The sequence below is a fragment of the Electrophorus electricus genome, chromosome 21, assembly GCF_013358815.1.
Source record: "Electrophorus electricus isolate fEleEle1 chromosome 21, fEleEle1.pri, whole genome shotgun sequence".
In the NCBI taxonomy this organism is placed as follows: Eukaryota; Metazoa; Chordata; class Actinopteri; order Gymnotiformes; family Gymnotidae; genus Electrophorus; species Electrophorus electricus.
In genome coordinates, this window is record NC_049555.1 from 14,928,836 (window position 1) to 14,953,883 (window position 25,048).

The 25,048-nt window shown below is 43.3% G+C and overlaps 1 protein-coding gene across 2 annotated transcripts in view; it reads right to left on the minus strand.

Moving 5' to 3' along the window:
* cdh11 (cadherin 11, type 2, OB-cadherin (osteoblast)) overlaps positions 1 to 24,828 on the minus strand; it is a 51,229-nt gene extending 26,401 nt beyond the window's left edge. Inside the window, exon 1 of one of the 2 annotated variants that reach the window (XM_035520791.1) lies at positions 24,492 to 24,828. The gene's annotated coding sequence lies outside the window, so the exon portion shown is untranslated. Of the gene's footprint in view, positions 1 to 16,109; positions 16,861 to 24,491 lie in introns of those variants that run through there. The other variant, XM_035520792.1, reaches the window with a different exon arrangement.
* Positions 24,829 to 25,048: the final 220 nt, after the last annotated feature.

Genomic DNA, 25,048 nt, shown 5'->3' on the forward strand with positions numbered 1-25,048 from the left:
TTACCTGGAACTGGGTGAAGGTTAAGAGCTCAGCACGTTCTCTCTCATTGCTGTGGGAAGCGCACAGAGTGTTTTACTTACACACACCGCGGCTGCAAATACTGTGTGTGTTGTATATGTCTGTGTGTGTGTGTGTGTGTGTGTGTGTGTGTGACTAAATGAACCAGAAACCATTCAAAAGCGTATCCATAATTATGAGCTACAAGGACTGTGCACGTGCCTGCATATGGTAATATTTTCCATTATTCATCTGTGTTCCCATCACCTCAATATTTATGTATGCAGACACAAATGCAAGAGAATTAATAATAATAAAGATCATTCATGCCAGAAGGATATTCGCTACTATTTCTTTATTTATAATTTTTATTCATTTAGAACAATATAAAAAAAAAGCTTGTTACCTGTTTTGTGCACCAGCTACAAAAATTATATCTGAAAAACGTTCTCTGCACATTTAACATCCAGTGATTCACACAGACATCCAGGAAGTCACTTCAAAATGTGATCACTGATCATTTAAGCCTAGTCTTCTCCATTTTCCCACACTTCTCTTTCTTTCTTTCTTTCTTTCTTTCTTTCTTTCTTTCTTTCTTTCTTTCTTTCTTTCTTTCTTTCTTTCTTTCTTTCTTTCTTTCTTTCTTTCTTTCTTTCTTTCTTTCTTTCTTTCTTTCTTTCTTTCCAAACATTAATAACATTGTAATTACATCTCTAGTTATTAAGCAGTTCTAATTACCCCTGCAAAGCTGTGCTTTATATCCAAGAACACTAATGAAAGGGTCATAAAAACACTGAAGACATCTGCGTCTTTCCAGCTCCTCACACACAAGACGGCGGGACACACAATTAAAACGTATGAGGTTATTAAAAGCCTGAATCTCCGCTTTTGTCCCGGGCACAATCCCGTGGAATATTTCTGTCCCAGTCAAGGAAGTGAGTGCAGATTTCTGCTGTAACAGCCACATTACAAAGCGGTGAATGGCACCGCACTGCCAAAAGACTCACCACAAGCCTTTTCATTTCCTGCAAACTGGTCGAGTAGCCGTGGTTTCAGACAGGCTGTCCCCAAGGAGGCACAGCACAGGAAGCCATGGCGTCTGGAACTGATTGAGGCAAAGGGAAAATAAAATGCTTGGGATTCTTCGGTTGGTGGGGGGGGGGGCAAACCTCTGGATGGTGCGGACCGCGCACGGAAAGGCGTGGCCGCTGCATCTGCGAGAGGGTTTGGTGTGCTCAACAGAAAAGTGGAGGTCGCTACCCGGGAGGTTTCAGATGACACAGTTTCATCCATGGGCTGGAAACAACTCCACAAAGCCCCTACACAACTCTCAGCTGGGCCCACAATGACAGACTAAAGACATTTCAGCAAGTCTTCCTCTTGAATTTGAGGAAGAATATTTTCCACTCTCATTCCGGTATTTGCATGTGTGTGGTTCTGCCCAGATGGAGCTGTTTGACTGACAGTTTTATCGTTTGACATTTTTAGAGATGATTGAAGACCAAATGGTGCATTGATAAGCATCATTTTATCCTCAATACCTTTTCAGCGGGCCTTACCCTGGGGGAAAAGGTTAATTCACTGAATAGGTAAACAGCAAAATTAGACCTCCGAGCCATTTCAGATGTTTGCAGATGGGATGGAGATGAGCAAATGAGACTGATAAGGTTAGCTGTCGTCACGCCAGCGAGCACAGAGGCAACACGCTGCATCACTGGGAATTTCTAGTGAGTTCAATAAATATATAATGGACTTGTCTAGGCTATGGTTGCATTTATGAGAGGGAATCTTGACACATATCACATTCCTCTGACTGTCTGTAAACAGCCTGACCTATAAATCGAGGTTGAGTTTGCAGAGAGGCAAGGAAGGAGTCCATACAGAGTTGAGCTTGTGACAGGGTGTGTGAGAGGAGAGGGGAGGAGTGGAGAGGAGGAGGGGAGAGGAGAGGATAAAGGAGAGAATCTAATTAAGATATAGGACATTTTTCCTAGAAAGTGTCTAAAAATAAAATCGGTTTTGGAATGTTTTGAATAAATGTAAATCTGTATTTCACAAAATAAAAAATAAAATAAAATAAAATAAATGAATAAATAGATGAAGGCTGGTTTGGATAAATGTTTAGAAGAAGCTAGGACATGTTCAACTCATTCTCCCAGGAAAGACCATCTGAAGCTCAAACCGCTATACAGTTAGAGCTTAGAGCCCCTTAGAGACGTTTAGAAAAGCCGGAGCCTTCTCTCCAATCACCTCCGGGTTCCTGGTCCTGCCCACTGACTCAACCACTCTGTGTCCCCCAGAACAGCACTGCTGATTAGGAGCTAATGAGTCAAGATGGGAAAAGCAACAATTCAGCAGAACCAAGCAGGAGATCAACGTGGAGAAGGCAGAGTGTAGCGTGATCTCACGTGAGTGAGAGTGAACACAGGAGTGATCTCACATGAATGAGAGTGATCAGAGAGTCATCTCACACAAATGAGAGTGATCAAGGAGTGATCTCACATGAATGAGCGTGATCAGGGAGTGATTTCACATAAATGAGAGTGATCTCACATGAATGAGAGTGATCTGGGAGTGATCTTACATGAGTGAGAGTGATCAGGGAGTGATCTCACATAAATGACAGTGATCAGGGATTGATCTCACACATCTGAGAGTAATCACAGTAGTGATCTCACACATATTAGAGTGATCAGGGAGTGATCTCACATGAGTGAGAGTGACCAGGGAGTGAGAGTGATCTCACGTGTTATCTGTCTCTCCAGCTCGCGTCCATTGTGCTCTGCTGTTGTTAATTAACAGTAAATTTCCCAGCCGGGTGTGTTGTGCCTGTTTGTGAATAATATTGTAACATATCACAGACTCCATAGCAGCAACCTAATGAGTCACAAAGCAGAGACAATTAGGAGAGACTCCTGCCTGTGGGACGTTATCCAGCCCCAGTGCTCTTCCATGACAGGACCAGATGGAGTAATGCTGAAGACCACAGTGAGCAACGTTCTGACCTGTTCAGATGATGATGGTGGAATTAATTGAACTGAAATGAAGTTTGAAATGAAATTGAGGTTTCCCACTACAGAGAGCTGAGCCAGGAGGGAAAGTATAAGAGCAACACACGCGTGCGGAGCAGCGTTTTAACTGTGCTGTTTCAACTGTGCTGCTTTAACTGTGCTGTTTTAACTTTACTGTTTCCGTTGTCGTTTTAATTGTTATTTTAGTTGTGCTGTTTTACTTTTATTGTTTTATAGTTGTTTTATAGTAGTGCTGTTTTATAGTTGTCCTGTTTTAACTGTGCTGTTTTATGGTTGTGCTGTTTTTTAGCTGTGTTGTTTTAACTGTGTTGTATTAACTGTGCTGTTTTATGGTTGTGCTGTTTTATAGTTGTGTTGTTTTAAACTGTGCTTTGGCAGTATTTAGCTCTCTCAGCACCCTCTGGGCTATGAAAAGTAATGCATTTGAAAATATGTGATTATGTTAGTCACACATTTCTATTGGGGTTGTGATTATGTATGACACATTTCTATCGAGGTTGACGGCATGAACCTTTGGAACATCGGGAGGCAGGAGATCCAACCTTAACATCCGGACTGTGGCTTTGATGTGCTGAAGCTTCAGGGTGGCTGTTTTCACAAGCTAACCTAACCATGCAACCCACCCACCACCACCACAGCCAAAGCTATCACACTGCACACACACACACACACACACACACACACTGCACACACACACTGCACACACACACACACACACACACACACACACACACACACACACACACACACACACACTGCACACACACACACACACACACACACACACACACACACACACACACACACACACACACACACACACACATGCATGCATATATTCACTGTAGGTGCCTGATTAGGTATTAACCCACTGCCATTTCCTGAGGAGCACTAGTGACAGAAACGTAATCCTGTCTTTGACCTCAAACTGTCGAGCACTTTCACTCTCTCCAGAGCACACACTCACACTCTCTCAAGAACACACATTCACACTTTCTCCAGAACACATTAACACACTCTCCAGAACACACACTCACACTCTCTCTAGAACACACACACACACTCTCGCCAAAACACACACTCACTCTCTCCAGAACACACTCGCACACTCTCCAGAGCAACAGCAGAACTGTGGCACATATTAATGTGACATCAGCATGAGTGGACCATTTCTCTGCCCCATTCTCGTGAACAGGGCTGAGACTGCAACCCTCCGATCTTGCATTTGTTTTCTGGGACTCTGAGTCAGGATTCTTTGGGATTTATGGACAATGTTAATCTCACAGTAAGAAAAAAAAAACAGTGTCACTGTCTCTCTTTATTTGGTTTTGATGCTTCTATTTCTGTGACAGTTACATCATGGCACAGTGGTATTAGCCTACCAGCACCTACACACCAGCTGAAAGGAATTCTAACAGTCATTCTATTAAAAACAACAGAAAGAGCAACAATCATTTCTATAAATAGATAAATAAATCTATAATATTGCTGATACAAACAAAGCTATTAACATTATTAGTCTACTTAGTAATACTTAGTATTTAGGAGATATTCAGTTTTTACAACAATATAAATCTGACCAAAGTGACTAAATTCTGAAGCCTTGAGCTGAAATACCAGTCTAGCATATCAATTCATCACCTCTGCATCTCAGTTTAATCAAACCGTCATCTTCCAATCAATAGTGCAGGCGGATTTGAAATACATTAGTGTCATGTCAAAAATCTAAGAAAATCTATCTGGACACAGAAAGGTGGTGTTAGTAACCCTGAAACCCATGATGGTGTGTCAGTAACCCTGAACTCCCTGGTTTTTGAGAGACAGGGCATCATTTATCTACTTATAGCTGCAACTGGTAACTGGCTCGCTAAAACCAGCCATCCGCCTTGAAAACAAAACAATAAATGTCTTTCAGACGTGCAAAGCCACAATCTCCATCTAAAGGCCAGAGGGTCAGATGGCCTGGGTGTTGTGCTAACACTCTGCAGTCTTTGGTTAAATGTTTTATGACAACAAGTCATCTGCACATGAAGAGACAAAGGGTAAGGGTCAGAGGTCACGGCTCTGAGTGGTGGGGGCTGGCTAATGCAACCTACTCACAGATGATTCAAAACAAACAGCCCTCCCGCCCCACCCCCAGAATAAAGACTGGGATTAAGCTCCTGAAGAGGCTGGCATATGGCTGAAATTGGCAAATACACAATCATGGCAATCACTAAAGAAACCATGTTGCGATTGTCGATATTTTAAGGGTAAAGATTTTCTGAATGGTCATCACTACAGTGATCCTGGTGTGTCTTTGTTTTAAGCTTTCCAGAGTGGAAATGGATTTCTGGATTTTTGTTCAGTCACAAGTTTCCATTTTCTCAGTTTCATGGTCAATTTGTCACATTCATGTAAAAATGACTGAAGTGAGCTTTCAAACTTCCAAAAAAGGACCTAAATAAGCAAATTAATTAATTAATTAAAATTGCCGTACAATTGAAATTAGTTCCAAATTAGATCCACATAATTGTTAATTAGTGAAATAAATACTGATTATAGTCAAACATATGACAGTTAATTAGAGAAATAAATACTGATTATAGTTAAATATACAAAAGTTAATTAGGGAAATAAATACTGATTATAGTTAAGCATACAACAGTTAATTAGTTAAATAAATACTGATTATAGTTAAGCATACAACAGTTAATTAGTTAAATAAATACTGATTATAGTTAAACATACAACAGTTAATTAGTGAAATAAATACTGATTAGAATTAAACATACACCAGTTAATTTGTGAAATAAATACTGATTAAAGTTAAATAAACAACAGTTAATTTGTGAAATAAATACTGATTATAGTTAAACATATAACAATTAATTAGTGAGTCTGAGCACTGAGCTCCTTTGTGTAGTGCTCAGCCTAAATGCACCCTTAACACAACGTCTGTGTTTGTGAAGCTTACATACAGTAGTAGCAAATCAGTCTAGCTAGTCAAAGGCTAGTAAATGGGTCTCGACAATGTAAAAGAACCTTGAGCCAACCCTTGAAGAAAACTAGACGTCACAGAAACATTATGGTTTGCTGAAATGCTATTTTCATTATCTTCAGTCACTGAAAATATTATTCTTAATTTTTAAAGCACTAGGAAACTATGAATATGAACAATATTAATGTGTCTCCATGGTAACATATCAGCTAGAAACGTTCAACACGGCTCTTATGGTGCAGTGGGTAAACCAGAGGTTTAGAAAGATCCTTGATCTACACAAAGGTCAAACACCACCCCAGCATTAAAGCGCCTGCTGCAATACCACGTCAATAAACGAAGGAGTTTATCTTCATGTTGAGACAAGAGGAAAGTGTCTTACACAGAAGACTCGGCTTAAAAGTGACCAGGAAGTTACAACGATTACTACAGGTGCCGAACCCACTGGAGCCTTCACGGAGCTGTAGAGTGAAGAAGAGTGTTGAAGAACAGAATCAAAGACCTCACAAATACCTCTCTCTGTGAGTATTTGTTAGGACAACGCTCTGAAGCTTTGAGAAATTAGAGGATGAACAGCATGTAGAAAAACTCACCAACTTACTCGCAACACACACACACACACACACACACACACACACACACACTCACACACACTCACACACACACACACACACACACACACACACACACTCACACACACACACACACAGCTGAACAGAGGGGAAAGATCAAGGCATTAAACGCTATGGGCTCTGTGCCCACAGATAACGTCTGGTGACATAGCGAGGTTCATTTAGTGGAACGCTGCCCAGCAACGAGCGCAGTGAGCCGGAGCGCCATGTGACAAGCCTCACCTCCCTCATCAACCAGTACACCAGTGCTCACACTGTACTGGTCACTTCCACGATGAAAGAGAAGAACAGATGGTCTCTCAATTCAGAGTGTGTGTGTGTGTGTGTACTGGGCCTGAAAGAATTCTTTTTTAAAAAATATGTGGACCTACCAATAAAAAGGACAGTACCAGATATATCACTATTTTAATAGCTTCTATTCATAATTGTATTATATATTAATATACAAACTGAATTTCTTTTGAACTCCCCTTGAGATTTTGTGCAATGTGTGGAGTTCAGAAGTGTAGTCTATAAATATAACTCTGGATTCATGGCGCTTTGATATGAATGTTTGTATGGGCTCAGAAATGTATGCGTGTGGTGGGCAGTACGTGGGACATTTGTATGTCCAATCAGCCGGTACGTGGGACGTGTGTATATCCAATCACTGCTTGTCAGCTGTGTGAGGAGGGTAATTAGCAGCCTGGTCCTAGTGCCTGGAAGAACAAGGCAAAGTAAGTTAGCCTTGTAATTACAGTGAGAGGGACAACCCAACAGGCTGCTTAGCGAGACTGCCAGGATATTAACACAGTGCTTTCCAGCACAGGCCCAGACAGGTACATCTGCATATGCATTTTGGTTTTATTAAGCAATTAGTGTGGACAAGCAGTCCCTCTGTTATATGGGAGTGTTCAATAGAGGTCTGTTTAGTTAGGAGTTATGAGGTAGGTGAAGGTATGCACACCCCTCCTCGGTACTCAGGCTACAGCACATACAGGAGACCTGCTACGCCTCCACCCTGAGGAGGTCTGTTAGGCTTTGGCTCTGACATGCCACACACAGATATAAACACAGCCGTCTCTGAAGCTGCTCCAATGTGTTTTGTAGAGTCACGGCGTCGTCTCCCTGACAGTCGTGTGGGTTTAAGACTGAGACATGGAGAGAGTGAGACGGGAAGGCAGAGAGGAGGTGTTCAGACAGTCTGGTCTCTCTCTCCCTCTGTCTCTCCCTCTCTCTCTCTCTCTCTCTCTCTCTGTCTCTCTCTCCCTCTGTCTCTCCCTCTGTCTCTCTCTCTCTCTCTCTTTGTCTGTCTCTCCCTCTGTGTGTCTCTCTCTCTCTCTCTCTCTCTCTCTGTCTCTCTCTCCCTCTGTCTCTCTTTCTCTCTGTCTCTCTCTCCCTCTGTCTCACTCTCTCTCTCTCTCTCTCTCTCTCTCTCTCTCTCTCTTTTTCTTTCCCTTTTTGTCTCCTTTTTATTTTCGTTCTCCGCCCCTCTAAATTTCTACATTTAATGAACATTTAAGGATTTTTTTATAATGTATTAATACAATCTAATCAGAAGCTTTAGAAAACGATCTCGGTTGAATATTACTGTCATGAAGATTTTATACAGTCTAAACAATGATCAAACGGTTTACTGTTTTGAAAAAAAAATAGCTGAATGGACACAAAACATCTAAATGCAAATGTGGTTATTAAAGACATATGGCAGGATAAAAGAAAATTTGACTAACGCGGCCCAGCGTTTCCATGGTACGAGGATGTGACAAACAGCGCAGCGTTGCCGTGGTAAGAGCACGTCCCCCCTGCAGTTCGCCCTGGGCAGCCACTGGTCATGTGGCCATGACTGTTAATATATCAGAATGAAACAGACAGAAACTAAACATCTGAACCCGGCTTCGGCAAACGCCGAGAGCAGCCCCACACTGTCACCTCGGCAGCACGAGAAAAACCCATGTGCAAACCCCCTGTCTCCACGGCCGCGAGATCCCACACACGCTCCAGCACGTCTGACTGAGAAGGACGTCAGGGCACTATGTCTCATTGGCTGAACTGTGTAGGGGAGAGGAGGCCGGTCTCCAGTATACCCGCTCCGCTCCACCACAGGAAACCCAGGCTGGCTGTAGCATGTTATTCAGAGAGCGCCGGCTAAACGTCAGCATGACAACGTTGGTGTCATCTTTGACAAGCACACTGCACCTCCACGGCACCTGACCCCGCCTCTCCTCACACCCTCGATAGGTGGCATTAAGAGGACGTTGAGAGGTTGCTTCTCCTTTCTGAGAGTCTGAGACTTGATATTCCTGCCAATGCTTCTCTCTCCAGGGTGATGTTTATGGATAAGCTCTTGAATATGTATTCTGCAGATTACAGCTTTCACCCCCCAGTTCCATCATCCATTATTTCCTCCCAAAGAGGTCACCCCCCCACACACACACACGGCTCTCTGTCACCTGACTCATGCCCAAATTAAATCACTCCACTTTGCCCCCTTCATCGTCATTTATTTTGAAGGAGACGATGCCACTGCATCGAATTACCTGAGCGAGAAACGCATCCACGGGAAATTCGATCGGCTTTTAACATACAGTTAGGCTCCGTGCGATGAGTGTTGGATTCCCCGTGATTTATACATCAGATTAAAAAAAAAAACAATGTCCCACTAAGTGTGAAAAAGTGACTGATCATCAAATTATCTCAGTTCCACATATCTGACCGTAATTTTGCAAATCGTTAGGTTTTCATTTGTCTGGATTTCGTTTGACGCTGAGGGCAAATGATGTGGTATCACCCCGCTGCTTTCTAGAGGGATTTGTCAAGACGAATTGTTCGATTGTGACACTCTATTTTCTAGAAAGCTCCAAAAATTAAAAAAAACCTTGAGGAGGCCTGTGAAGATTAGAAAATACTGCTGAATTAGAGTGTTATGTCTGGCTGTCCCTCCCATCTCCGTTCAAAATCAGCCATAAAACATTGACCACCACTGTGCAGAGACTGTGATCTCACTCAGATAAACACGGCCTTCGACAAGAGAGGATAAGCAGAGGAGGAAAAACATAGACCTCTCTGAGCTGAAACAAGCTTTATTATTCATATAAGCCCAAACTGACCAGTAACTTCATGAGACTTTGTCAGATCTGATCTCGGTAGTTACCGAGTGCGGTTGGATTAAAATTCTTACGTTCCTACGCTTGCTGGAGGCAACCCCAGGCCAGAAGGATAAGACGTCTCTGCTGTACTAATCACAATGACCTGGTTTTTCTCTTCTGTCTTGCTACCGTTGCCCGGAGCAGGACCAAAGCCAATACCCCCCCCACACCCTTCGTTTATTTCCTGTTTTGTTTTTTTTTCCTTTATTTACTGCAGGTCTCCGCGCAGTCGGGAGAGGCTGCAGTGTGTGAACACTCATCTTGATAAGCGTGAGTCTGGAGAAGTGTGCGTCTACACAGCCTCCAATGAGTATCGAGTCACGTGAGTCCCAGGAAGAACCACCCCCCTCCATTAGAGGTGTCTTCTGAGCACGCTGGGCAGAGGTGGAGGAGGTGGAGTGCTACTGACATACGCCCGCTGTCGCTTGCCAAATTAAAAGAGGCTCCAGACTACTTTGGTGAATACTAAGCAACTGCTGGCCTGCCCGCTGTGATTCATCCACCCCCTTTGGGTTGCCATCATTCTCCTCAGCTGTGAAATCCCCCCCTCCGGACTTGCATGTACAAAAGAAGAGAAAGAAATTTGTCAAGCTCGATTCGTAGATAAATAAGGCATTTGCTGGATTTATTTACGAGTTAGTAGTCACTGTGGGGAAGACGTTGACCTCGAGTGGTGAACCTGACACAGGCGGTTGGGGAGGAGAGAGATTGCTAAAGCCAAATCTGGACACGATGTCTTTCCCTCTCATAGTCTCTGAACAAATTGGGCAAAGTCAGATGACATTAATGAAGGCCAAGGTCTATCTGCTTGCCACCCCACACACACACACACACACACACACACACACACACAAACGCTGAACAGAGGAATGGGAACTTCTCATTGCATGCTCCATGGTTAATGACTATATCTGTCATTTTCGGAGCTCTACAGGTTTCAGTCTGTTCTGCTCACAGCTCCATCGTGGCTGATTAGTGGTGGTGTGCAGTGTCCTGTAAACGTTGTCACCCCACACCTCTACTGAGCCCTGAGAACGCCATCCCCACTTCCACCATCACGCTGCCTCTCTCTCTCCCTCTCTCTCTCCCTCTCTCTCTCTCTCTCTCCCTCTCTCTCTCCCCTTTCTCCCTGCTTTACCGTGTCAGTGACCCTCTCGCACTAAGAGCCTGAGCACACACTGTGTCACTTTCCTGATCTGTATGCCCTGCATATCGAGAGCACGGTGATGAGAAATAATTTATAACCTTAATGAAAGTGAGCTGCACTCTGCACACTTGAATAATGCAACGTTCTTTTCTTCTCCACCTTTTGAAATAGGCACATTATGCCTGTACAATGACTGTAATATTTCATGTCATTCACACAAAGTCAGAATCAAAAGTCAACATGCAACAGAAAGGACACTTGGTATATAATATATCAACTTTTTATAAGCCATCAAAAGCGAAGAAAATGTCAAATTGTCACCAGAGTCATGACCTCTGTTTAATCTGGATTATGTATGTGTGTGTGTGTTTAATCTGGATTATGTATGTGTGTGTGTGTTTAATCTGGATTAGATAGAAAATTAAAAGGGAAGAGGGAATAGATAATGCACACACCAGTGCAATCAGCTACTCCAGCAGGCAGGACACACACACACACACACACTCCAGCAGGCAGGACACACACACACACACACACACACACACTCCAGCAGGCAGGACACACACACACACACACTCCAGCAGGCAGGACACACACACACACACACACACACACACTCCAGCAGGCAGGACACACACACACACACACACTCCAGCAGGAAGGCTGTGATGGGTCCTGTAACAGGTCCTCCACACAAAGGGGTTAGGGTTCCTCACACACACACACACACACACACACACACACACACACACACACACACGCATGCACACATGCAGCCACACACACACACACACACACACACACACACACACACACATCCACCGGGAGGACTTGGGTAATAAAAGATGAGGTTAAAATCGTTCCATTCATTTCAATGTCAACATGATTGGACTCAGAATCTATTAAAATGCTCAGTTTAAAATGTATGGGTAAAGAATTCAGTTACTCTGTTACTCTGTTACTTGAGCCTACCTGCTAACACAAGCCCTTTCAGTTTAAAACACAGAAACTTCCCTTTTCGCCTGCCTCTCCCTGGCAGTCCTTCAGTGACATACAACAGGGCAATTAACTAAAATGTAAGGCCAATTTTTATTGTTTTTCTACAATATATTTTTTTAAGTTCCAGCCCTAGGTGTATTGAACTGTCACTGGCCAGTCATAAACTCTTATTGTTTGCCTCAAACCATGTGAGATTAATTTTTCTTTTAAATGAACTGTCCAGCCTGCTTTGCCGCTGGAGCCCGAGATGTCGTCGCGGTATAAATGGTTTATGTCAGGGCTTTCGTCAGGATGCTTCCCCCAGAACCTCTCCCAGTAATTGAAAAGCCACCTCAGATGGAGAGCGCGGCCAACGGTGCCTGCTGCATAAAGAACACCCCTGCCCCCCCACACCCAGAGCGAGGACAAGCCCCCCAGGAGCGAGGATAAGCCGCCGCCGTCTCAATTATGGGAAGAGAGGAGCAAGGCAATACAGTGATCCCCCCAACGTTGCACACGTGAGCCTCGAACAGCGAGACAGTGGGAAGAGAAAGACCAGGAACAGCTCCGTGTCTGGATCAGGGCTGATCTTCACCTCTACGGTATCAAGTGTGCACAGAGCAGGTCGTAATCAGGCACCAGCTGCTGGGTTTGCTCCCGCGACCCTCTCAAACTCCTCGTATCCCCTTTGTTGTGGGCATTTCTGGTTCCTGGTTCTTAGTCTCTTCTCTGCTGTGCTTCTCTTTGGTTGTACATCTTTGATGACAAACAACTGTTTCCACCTTCCATTTCAACCTGGTGCTCCAGTTCACCAGTGGGCTGTGACAGCCACACTCTGAATCATAAAAACACATATTTATACATAAGATACATATTTATGCAACTCTGCATGTGCATTGCTGCAGCGCGCCAAGCTGAAGTGCTAGTAGAGTATAGCACAACAGTGGGCGAAAATATGATCACATGACCATGATCACATGTCCACACAAAAACAGTTAACTGTGAGTGAGGTGTTGGCCCAGGAGACTCTGCAGCAGGGATGAATTCATCCAGCCAGGTAATTCCTCTTAAAGACATCACGGCCTGTCCAAGCCTCTGGGAGAGTCTGCTAAAGCTCTCTGACAGGCATCCGGAGTGGAGAAATTCCTCCCAAATGCCTCCAGGCTTGGGAATTCTGGGACATGCCTTCTGTGCCGGGAGCCAGGCTAAAGGCACATCGCACTGCTTCTCCACTGTTCATTACCACCACGTCTCTTCCAAATGAAGACACGCTTACAGCCTGAAGTCTGCATATTCAACGTACAGCACAGGACTGCAAACTACAGGAAATCCCTGCTGATATTCACTGATATCCGCACTACTCCCTCCTTATATATTATATATTCACACCACCGCCACTTTTTTGCTGAGCTGGTCTACTTTCTCATCCAATACATTTCACTGCACTGTTAACCATGTGATAACATAGATATGACTAATAAACTAACTCATATAACTAACTAAACTAACTAAGTCTTTAGTATGTCTGCAGATCTCTGTGCAACATTTCACAGTCTGAACTGCAGAACCTGTATAACTAATAATTTAAATGAGTGAAAGTAAAATTACTTTGAAGAATCAAATCTAAAAACACATTTTTCATAGTGTTTCATAGGCTTTAATAGTCCACAGTCTGTTTTTAATAGTCCACAGTCTGTGTTTTTAATAGTCCACAGATTGTGTTTAATAGTCCACAGTCTGTGTTTTTAATAGTCCACAGTCTGTGTTTTTAATAGTCCACAGACTGTGTTTAATAGTCCACAGTCTGTGTTTTTAATAGTCCACAGTCTGTGTTTTAATAGTCCACAGTCTGTGTTTTTAATAGTCCACAGACTGTGTTTAATAGTCCACAGCCTGTGTTTTTAATAGTCCACAGTCTGTGTTTTTAATAGTCCACAGACTGTGTTTAATAGTCCACAGTCTGTGTTTTTAATAGTCCACAGACTGTGTTTAATAGTCCACAGTCTGTGTTTAATAGTCCACAGTCTGTGTTTTAATAGTCCACAGTCTGTGTATTTAATATTCCACAGTCTATGTTTTAATAGTCCACAGACTGTGTTTTTAATAGTCCACAGTCTGTTTAATAGTCCACAGTCTGTGTTTTAATAGTCCACAGTCTGTGTTTTAATAGTCCACAGACTGTGTTTTTAATAGTCCACAGTCTGTGTTTTTAATAGTCCACAGTCTGTGTTTTAATAGTCCACAGTCTGTGTTTTTAATAGTCCACAGACTGTGTTTAATAGTCCACAGCCTGTGTTTTTAATAGTCCACAGTCTGTGTTTTTAATAGTCCACAGACTGTGTTTAATAGTCCACAGTCTGTTTTTAATAGTCCACAGTCTGTGTTTTAATAGTCCACAGACTGTGTTTAATAGTCCACAGTCTCTGTTTTTAATAGTCCACAGTCTGTGTTTTAATAGTCCACAGACTGTGTTTAATAGTCCACAGACTGTGTTTAATAGTCCACAGTCTGTGTTTTAATAGTCCACAGACTGTGTTTTTCGTAGTGTTTTTCTATCACAGTGGCCCTTGTGTTTCTAAGGAGAGATATTCAAATGCAGGCAGTTTTCAGGTCAGCAGTCATGCAAGTGCGCTTCAGAGAAAAGCTTATGTTGAGTGAAAGCAGGTGAAAGGAGGGATTGTTAGAAAAGGGGGCGGGGTGTATCGAGGGCCTCTAGCTTCTCAGCCAAGGGATGAAAAACAGAGTTTTGCATGACAGTTAAAGGAAGTGGATCTCGTCTGCTTTGCATGTGCTGCAGGACGGCGTGTGTGTAGGGGGCATCCTGCACACACCCGGGTTACACATATCTTGTGTTTATATCCCTGCGGGACGCCCGGCTGGACGTCGCGGGTCTCGTGGTCTTTGCAGATATGTCAGTAGGTGTCCTCTCTGTTTCCTCCCAAACTGCAAAGGCCATTACAGTCTGTCTTCTTGAGCTGTTGTAGAGCTAATGTTCGCCAGGCTATTTACGAAGAGAAATGTGTTTTTTTTTGTAATGAGAGTTTTCCCACAGGCCATCCACACTGTCAGACACATGGATGTTATTCCTGCTTTGCTGTACAGTACAATCTCCCTAAATAGAGGTCAGTGGAAGATGGACATCCTCATATTAAATCATTATAATGAAATCTGATTACTGAATAAGATCTCACACAACACTTTACCTCACAGTCTGTATATAATATTACTATTCAAATTGGACCATTAAAATGTACAAAATAAAGTAGAAATTACTTTACGTCCGATCCTGTCTAATATGCAGTCTGACAAATGAACCTTCAGAATGAAAGGAAAATCCATGATCAACATGGGTTTCCAGTGAGAGCTGATTCCAGAGGGAACGTTTGCTAGGACTCGCTATCGTTAATAGTGAGGTGGAGATGCTGTCCCCTGCAGCGCCCCCTGGGGGTCGGCTGTGGGTATTTATAAGGATCTGCCCCCGTTCCGTCTTGTTAGAAGTTGGGCTGGCGCTCCGGCTTGAGCATTTGAATCCGCCATTGTAACGGCCTGATAAAGAGATTAGGGCTCTGTGAAAAGAGGTGGGACAGCGTCTCTCTGCTTCAGAGATTCCCAGCTGAAAGGGCCATTGTGCTGCAGTTACACATCCTGCCTTCCCAGAGTACTTGATGACCAAAACAGCGGACAACAGAATTCCTGTGTCAAACAAACCTCCCCTTGTCTGCCTGAGTCGATCTGCTTCATTTACAAACGCTTGCCTTTGTGACCCAAACCAATTCCCATTAGCCGCTACTAGACGCAGAACCAAAGCAATTATTCACCCTTTCCCACTTTTTTAGCACAAAAATCAAATGACACAAAAACTCTTAAAAAGATGAAATCAATGGAGCCCCATTGCTGAAAACTGCTTCAGAAGAGAAGCTACGGCACATGTGCAGGCCTTTCTCGTCTTCCTCGTATTCTCTTGTGTTTTCTTTCTTTGTCTAGGCGGTGTGGTTAGCATATGCATGCCAAAGACAAGAACACTCTCGACCGAGCACCAGATGTTCCAGTGTAAGGGAGTTCACACACTGCTGATGCAGGAAATGTGGGAAATTAAACCTTCAGATATGTCGAATTTAGATAATTAAATAATAATCAACCAGGCCCTATTTGCTATTAAAATAACAAAAAAATGAAGGAAAAAAGACAAAAGAACAGGAAAGACATTTGCATACCTATTCAAATGTAGTGGACACTGGCATGGAGAGGGATAAAGTCCCCTCCCTGCCTCTCTGCCTGCCTCTGCTGGTGCTGTGATCTTCCAGGAAAAAACACTCAAAAGCTCTGGTTCTGAACTCCAGCTCTTATTTTTGGTTTTTAATTCATTACAGTCAGATTTGCTGCCAGGAAACCGAAGCTGCCACAGGGTCCTGAAGATTGAGAGGTTATCACACACACACTAGGACCTTAGGTCCAGTCCTCCCTTAAAATATTGTTCCACCAGGAAATAGAACCATTTCTCTTATCACCGCACGCTCTGTCGTGGGTGCCCAGGAGTGTGTTGATGTTTCAGGAGGTCGGAGGTCGCGTGCTGGGCTCTCCACTCCCCCTGCCTTTGACTGACCTCTGATGAGTCCCATATGTTACTTTTTGCAGATGAGAGCCGCTGCAGTGACCAGACACCAAGGACCACGCAGCTGGAAAATGGTGGAACAGAAAAGATCCTCCCGCATGGCGTGGTGGCGTTGGGTAAGGCATCGGCACCGGGCAGGAGCTCGGTCACCTGCTCCGTCCCCCATCCCTCCGGACTGCTGCCCACAGTGCCGTGCCTCTCTGCGACTCTCCGAGCCTCACCGGCTGCTCGTAAAGAAGCCGCACCCCTCCCCCGTGTGTGCTGCCGCACCCTCACACGCTCATTTTCTCGCTCTTTCAGGAGGGAGCGATAAAAAGGTCTGGTGACTGACGGGGGAAGAAGACAATGCTGACATCGGCGCGATACCTTACGCAGGAGTCGCTGCGAGCGAGGTGAGAAGCAGAGTCCGAGGAGAGCGCAGACGATGGCAGAGCGCGGGAAGTGGGAAGCACGCACCCCCGCTCCCAAAGCCTGTCTGACATTTAGAGAGCCTGTTTGTGGGAGGAAAGTCGGATGGAGCTCTTGACCTTCCGCTCATTACACGCACAGCACACCCTCCACCACATCAAATATTGAGGACGCGCGGGGCCACGGCACTCGGTACGGGGAGACAGGAGACAGAGGCAGCCCTGCCCGTACTCCCAGGCCTTTTGTTCTCCGATTACCACACGCCATTTTCAGGGAGCTTCTCTACAGCCTTTGGTCCGTTTGTAGGAATAATCATATTGAAATGTCAGTACCTCCAGTACATGGCCTGTAGGTACATCAGTGCAACACCAAGCCCGGAACTGTACACCCAGACCAAGTGCAAAAAAACCCAGAAATGTCGCTACGCTGATAAAGCACACCTGGCAGCGTTATCATACCTCTCGTTTCCTTCACTTAGGTAATTTCACAGGCTGCTGAAGTAATGTATAAATATTTGAAGATGGAATAATATCATGATTAACATAGTTCCTCAGTACGTTCAGGTACTACATGCAAAATATGTGCCACTCGAAATTAAAACAAGCAGGTTTTGATTCATAGCGTTTTTCTCCTGCTTTCAATAACCTCCAAGACTCAATTAGAGTGCAGAATGAAGAGTACACATCCCAGTGAGAAAACCCCCCCGAACTGCTCCGAATCCAAGCCGGCCGACAGCACAGCGCACCATGACAGAGCTGGCAGAAGCAGTGCACAACTAACAAAACATACTATTACCATACGCCACCAGATAACGAACAAACCCTGAAAGCTTAACACTCTGATTGTAGACTGTGGGTGATTTGTAAATGAAAAGATGTGAGTTCACATTCAGCAGAGGTAGCAGGGCGCAGGTTATGACTGTTTGCGCCTCGGAGCTCCGTGCAGCTGTTAGCAGCCGCGCTAAAACCTCCGTACTGGTTTATTAGCCCTGAAGAGGAGAACGGTTGCACAGTGTCACGGGGTGCCCTGGAAAGGGGAAGGCAACAATTAGCATTATTGCAGAATAACGGTGGGATTAATGGGGTGTGTCATTAGGGATTAACATACACGCCCACTCAAAAAGGAAGAAGCACTGCACACATTTAAAGACCAACACAGCAACCAACATAGCAACATCTGCTAAAAGTCCAATTAAACAGTGCCCTATAGGTGCATAGTCTGAAAAGCTGTGAAAACATTCCTGCACTACATAGCTTCATAAAAAAAATCTGTTAAAAATTCTGTGCATTTCGTATGAGATGGTATGCAACAAAAAAAAAAAACTAAACTTTTTTGTCATTTCATTGGCTGTAGGAATGGAAACCACGGCAACATCGTTTGGTGTCCCGTATCCATCTGTGAAATATAATGTTATAAGATAAAAGGTCACGTTTCTTTAACACAGACCTTTATCGTCCAGCCTCCAATAGTACATCATTAAGTGAGCAGTCAGACGCATTTTTACCCTGATGAACCCCAGGCAAAGCCCAGCCAGCCAAAAACGATGCCATCATCCCAACGACAGCGAGGAGCTACTTTTCTTTAAATACCAGTGTATAAATCATTGTCCTGTACATTCAGTGTGTTACTGGAGGGAAAGAAATCTCAGCATGACTTGCTCCATGCAGAGCTGCAGGAGGCTGAGGACAGAGCTCGGGGTCTCTGGGGTACACACTCTGGGTCTCACTCCCCAACTTGCTTCTAAAGGTCAACTGGGCCTCAGCTCTTTAAGAGTCAGTATTTTTAGTTCAGTTGATGAGAGCATATTTTAATGACTACATATGGGAGATAAATTATCCTTGAAATTCTAAAATAAGCCAGACACTTGAATATGAGAAGTAGAGGATTTTATAAAAATGAGAACACATAGGAGAAGAGATTCAGCTGGCCAGCTTCGCCTAACAAACAGCCAAGCTATGTATGTTCTGGACAGCACAGGCTGACTGTGGTGGGGCATCGGTGAAAGGTTTCCCTGTGCGAGTACAGTCATGACCCTCAAACTCATTCATCACAACCAAGTTTTGGACTTTAGCCCGTGCCAGAGATGCCAGAGTCTGGGTTTAATCCACCACGTTAGTCCTGGTCCTACGTGATAGTTTAAACTGATGTCTAAAGGGCTTCTAATGATCACCAATTTCTGGAATTGTTGCTAATGATTTTCTACATCAAAGTTAAATCTTTGAAGTAATCTTTTAATAAGTTATCTTTTAAATAAGTTAACTTTTAAATAAGTTATCTTTTTCGTGTTTCATTCATTTCTTTTCTTGTTTAATGCTTGGAATTTCTAAAACTTTTTTTTTTCATTATATTAAACTTTGGAGACCATTAATAAACTGAATATATTGAATTTCAATTTAAAAATGCTAACAAATCTAATACTCATTTGCAGTGAACTGTCACAGAAAAAAATAAGGCACAATTGTTTTTATTCACAGCGATAAGATAATGAATCCAAGCGATTAGCCACCCAGGTGTAAAAGTAAAGGGTAGGAACACGTACAGCTAGTTCTGACATCACCAGTGGGAAACCAGCCTTCACTTGGTGCTACAACATACAGTACAGAGATATACTCTACTCATCTACTCTACTATAGTATACTCTACTCATCCTCATACAGTATAGAGGTATACTCTACTCATCTACTCTACTATAGTATACTCTACTCATCCTCATGCAGTATAGAGGTATACTCTACTCATCCTCATACAGTATAGTATACTCTACTCAGAGGTATACTCTACTCATCCTCTACTAGTATACTCTACTCATCCTCATACCGTGTAGAGGTATACTCTACTCATCCTCATACAGTATAATATACTCTACTCATCCTCATACAGCATAGTGGTATAGTCTACTCATCCTCACATAGTATAGTATACTCTACTCATCCTCATACAGTATAGTATACTCTACTCATCCTCATAGAGTATAGAGGTATACTCTACTCATACTCATACAGTTTAGTATACTCTACTCATCTTCACACAGTATAGGATACTCTACTCATCCTTATACAGTATAGAGGTATACTCTACTCATCTTCACACAATATATTATAGTCTACTCATCCTTATACAGTATAGAGGTATACTGTACTCGTTCTCATACAGTTTAGTATACTCTACTCATCCTCATACAGTATAGAGGTATACTCTACTCATACTCATACAGTTTAGTATAGTCTACTCATCTTCACACAGTATAGGATACTCTACTCATCCTTATACAGTATAGAGGTATACTCTACTCATCTTCACACAATATAGTATAGTCTACTCATCCTTATATAGTATAGAGGTATACTCTACTCATCTTCACACAGTATAGTATACTCTACTCATCCTTATACAGTATAGAGGTATACTGTACTCATCTTCACACAGTATAGTATACTCTGCTCATCCTTATACAGTATAGAGGTATACTCTACTCATCTTCACACAGTTTAGTATACTCTACTCATCCTTATACAGTATAGAGGTATACTCTACTCATCTTCACACAGTATAGTATACTCTACTCGTTCTCATACAGTTTAGTATACTCTACTCATCTTCACACAGTATAGTATACTCTACTCATCCTTATACAGTATAGAGGTATACTCTACTCATCTTCACATAGTATAGTATACTCTACTCATCCTTATACAGTATAGAGGTATACTGTACTTGTTCTCATACAGTTTAGTATACTCTACTCATCCTCATACAGTATAGAGGTATACTCTACTCATCTTCACACAGTTTAGTATACTCTACTCATCTTCACACAGTATAGTATACTCTACTCATCCTTATACAGTATAGAGGTATACTCTACTCATCCTTATACAGTATAGAGGTATACTCTACTCATCTTCACACAGTTTAGTATACTCTACTCATCTTCACACAGTTTAGTATACTCTACTCATCTTACATTAAATGTGGCTGCTGCATTGCAAAAGTTTTTTGTTTTTTTTTCAGTCAGTACATCATGGACGCGATTATAAGATTATCAAGCTTACCAAGCTTAGCATTTTATCATATAGGGTTTTCTTTGTTTAGTCTTCTCTAAAATTATAATTTATAAAAGAGTCATGAAGATCAAATCTCAAGTGTGCAGATGTAGGAAAAGCTCAAAAGAAAGCAATATAAAATAATAATGTACATTAATGTACACAAGAGTGGGCTTGACATTATTCAAAAACCTAAAAAACACAAGCAAGCAGCTTTAAGAAAATATACTACAAAACGGACACATTCAAAACTACAAAAACTCCTGCAGGGAGTCATCGAGGTCTGGAAGACCATAACATCCTACCCTGTACCCACCACCATCTACATATTACAGCCATACCCCCACCTACGTCCTACAGCCAGAAGAATCCTGCCACTTGTTCTGCTAGCTGCTGTTTACCATGTTAAATATCAGGGTCTTAAGACCAACACAATGAACAAACACCAGTGAATAATTCTTTACCCTTGTGAGCAGGTCTCTCTCCAGAAGCCCCCCCCCCCCCCCCCCCCCCAAGTGCACAGCTCACATAAATCCAACACTTCAAGAGAATCCATTAAATGCATTGACTGAGACACAGTGAAAGCCACGACATCCTATAATGTGACTATATTAACTGCAGTATCTGTTTTAGGCTTCCAACAGCTCTGTAAGGTGAGTGGATGAGTTCCTCGGACCGGTGTGGTGAATAGCTCAACCACGTTTCTAACTGCACCATAAAGACAAATGAGTCTATGTGTCTTCACTATGTGTCAAGTATTTTAATAATTATTCCTCCAAGGAAAATTAGAACATGAAATTCCATGATCTATCCTCCTAATTGCACACATTCCAGGCGTTCCTAAGAGCAGCACTAGACATTAGCTCCGTATGCCAGAATTCTGTCATAAAGGCAGTAAAAGCCTTCGGTGGAATTGGCATTATGAGCAGAGGGAAGTGCAGAAGTAGCTGTCTTCCACAGAGTGGCAGTGACGATGCAGACCCGTCCCGCCCGGATAGACCCGTCCCTGGCAAGGCGACTGGGTGAGTGTTATTAATGCGTATGAGAGAGGCCTGGGACAGTTATTAGGAAAGCAGCTCATCTGTGAAGGAGCAAAGCATTCCGGAGGAAACGACCGGCCAAAAGCACAGCTGTCCTCCCTTATAACACTGTAACCAAAGACCAGTGGTATTCCTGGAGGTAACGCTCGAGTCAGAATGATCATCAGTGCCTGGGGCATGAGATATGTCTGTAGCAGCAGTGGATCAGGTGAGAAGACGCAGGAGAATGTCCGTCACCTCTCACAGGACAGACAGTTACAGCTAACTTCACCTTCGCAGAAGCGAGTAGTCGGCGCTCTTCAGTAGCTAAACAGATGCATGTCTGAGAAGCTTCAAGGGTTCCAGCACAGTTGTGCCGTAGAACGTAAACACCTTTGTCTGACAACAAGAAGGTCATTCTTAGAAATGATCAAAGAACTGCATTTAGTTTTTTAAAAAAAGGAGAAAAAAATCTCCTTGAAAATCACCAGCAGTCAAAATAACAAATGTGTTTATTTACTGGAAATGACAGAGTCTCTTCTTCTGCAGAGCACTCTAATGCTGTAACGTGGAGTCAAACTAGAGGCTGCAGCCTCCCTCATGCTAATGACCTCTCTCTCCTTCTCAGGCCTGCTCCAGTCTGCTCAGGTGACACCAAAGGTAACAGAAGCTACTGGCTAGAACCTGATCCTGCCAGTGTGGTCCAGCATGGTCCAGTGTATGGTCAACGTGGTCCAGCGTATGGCCAGCAGGGTCCAGCGTATGGCCAGCGTGGTCCAGCGTATGGCCAGCGTGGTCCAGCGTATGGCCAGGCCTCTGTTAGTGTCGGCACCCCTGGAGAGCACAGGCAACATTGGCCAAAGCGCTCCATCTTGGTGAGGAATCCTGTGATGGAGAGAGACTGCGCTGGGCCACAGCTAAAAAGAACAACAGCACCCCCTATTGAACACTTCCAGAACAGCTTTCCTCATGTTTATCTTCTTTTCTCCGTTTGGAGCTTTTTGAACCTTCGAATTGTTTAGAGCAAAACTCCAAATAAGTAAATAAATATGCAAGCAAGCAGTTTTGCAGTGTTTATCACAATTTACACTTTAACTTTTAAAACTAAATGAGTTTAGCCTAAACTTTTAAGCCCCTGGCACAAAATTCTTAGAATAGATTTTCATTGTTGCATTGAATTGGTAGGTATAAACACTTGAAAGACTTTATCAGTTTGCATTATCAGTAAGTAAATTCAAAGTAGCAAAATATTTATCATTTAATCAAACGATTTGAAAATATGCATGAAAATCATTCGGAAATTAGGAAACGAGATAAATGGGAAATCCATTTTTTATTCTTAAGAACTATTTTACCACAATCAAAACAATCAAAACCTCTGTTAAAGGGGACGCAGAATCTTAGCCAATATGCGCTCTATAGGAAGTAATTACTGACCTGCTAAACTTTAAAGGACATGTGTGCTGGGATGGGGGGAGACAGCCGCATTAAAGCGAGAGCTCTGCCTCTTCACCAGGTTCTCCACCAGCGCCCAGCGCACTGTCTGGAATGCGCACTGAATACTGAAGGCTTTACCGAGTCACTTCAGACAGACAGCGACGCGGATATACTCGGGTATACAGCTTTATATAACACCCATCTTTGAACAAAACGCTGTCAGCGTCGAAGAATTTAACATTCAAAAACTTTATCGTTTCCCCAGCCAGATTACAGATCTCTCACTTTTCTTTGGATTCAGTGTATTATATTCTCACTAAAAACGATGCCTTATGTCAGGTTTGTTACTGACAAAAACATCTGTATCATGGATATTCGACACTGCGTTCAAACTTGGGGTCTGTGTATGTCCATGATGGCATTTCCACATCTAGCGTATTCGTTTTCGAAAAAAACAACGGTTACGCACAGTGTTTCCATAATGAAATGGTACATTTGGTCGACGTCTCATACAGCTTGCATATAGCCTTTTTAAACCAGCTATTATTTATTTTTATCCCACATAATACGTTAGATTGTCACATGAAGTTTAAATCACGTGTGTATCTTTGTTCATTTGTGCACAAAAATCGACCGCACTGACGTGCGAAATGCATCTTAATCAACAATGTGCCAGAGAAGTACTTTAGAAATAAGTTCTGATGCTCGGCGAAATATGAAATGGTGTTGATATTAAGGCCCTGTTGAATGTTCTGTAAAAAACACAATTAGATAGAAAATGTTCAACACTTTCCCAAGTGGACGGTATATTAGGAAAGGGATCAGGAGAAGGCTGGCTGCTCCGACGATGCCCCTGGCAAGGGCAGATCCGCTCCGAGCATCTGCGCCCAGAGCTGAATAATAACCCCGTCCACGGTGTTTGGAGAGAGATGGACAAGAATCCTCGTTTAATTGATTTCCCCCTCAGCATTTAGGTGCCGTTGAAAAAGAAACCAAACGATCAGATTCTCTACATGAAACTACAGGCACAATGTGAGCAAATTGCTGGCAGATGTCGGTAACAGTCTCGTTCCTTACCTTTGCGCACGTTCAGCCGCGGATCCGGTTGATCTGTGATCGTCCCATTAATGGCTAAACGCAGCTTCGCCTCTCACAAGCAACCAACATCCACAAGACCAGTCCCCCTCGTATCACTCCAGATAAACGCGGCTCTTTTATACAAGTCCTCTTTCAGTATTTTCCTACCAGTATGTCTCCCTGGTTTCCGCGCGAAGGGGAGAGCACCACTAAGTGTCAGAAGTGTCCAGATGAAACCGTGGCATCCCGAAGTCGGTCCGGTACAGCTCCGCGCGTCTCCTCCGCCAGTGCGTGTCGGTGTAAGGCAGGCAGGCTGTGACTAAGTAAAGTCCCCCCCTTCTCTCTCTCTCTCTCTCTCTCTCTCTCTCTCTCTCTCTCTCTCTCTCTCTCTCTCTCTCTCTCTCTCTCTCTCTCTCTCTCACTGCGCTTCCAGATGGACGCAGTTTCTCATCTGTCGCTCGGTCCCAGCTAAGCCAGGAGGCCAGCTCAATAGTTAAACTGGTCCAATCAAAACAGGTGGATGGTGGCTAAGCCCTCCCCGGGGACCGAGAGGCGCA